Genomic DNA, 386 nt, shown 5'->3' with positions numbered 1-386 from the left:
ACCCCAGACGCTTCACATGCCCTGATTCAATCCACTGACAGCACGTCAACCCCGGTATACCACATCGATCCAATTCACTCTATTCCTTGCCCTCCTTTCACCCTCCTGCATGTTCAGGCCCCGATCACACAAAATCTTTTTCACTCCATCTTTCCACCTCCAATTTGGTCTCCCACTTCTCCTCGTTCCCTCCACCTATGACACATATATCCTCTTGGTCAATCTTTCCTCACTTATTCTCTCCATGTGCTCAAACCATTTCAAAACACCCTCTTCTGCTCTCTCAACCACGATCTTTTTATTTCCACACATCTCTCTTACCCTTACGTTACTTACTCGATCAAACCACCTCACACCACACATTGTCCTCAAACATCTCATTTCCA

The sequence above is a fragment of the Panulirus ornatus genome, chromosome 13 (assembly GCF_036320965.1).
Source record: "Panulirus ornatus isolate Po-2019 chromosome 13, ASM3632096v1, whole genome shotgun sequence".
In the NCBI taxonomy this organism is placed as follows: Eukaryota; Metazoa; Arthropoda; class Malacostraca; order Decapoda; family Palinuridae; genus Panulirus; species Panulirus ornatus.
This window is presented reverse-complemented; position numbering follows the sequence as displayed.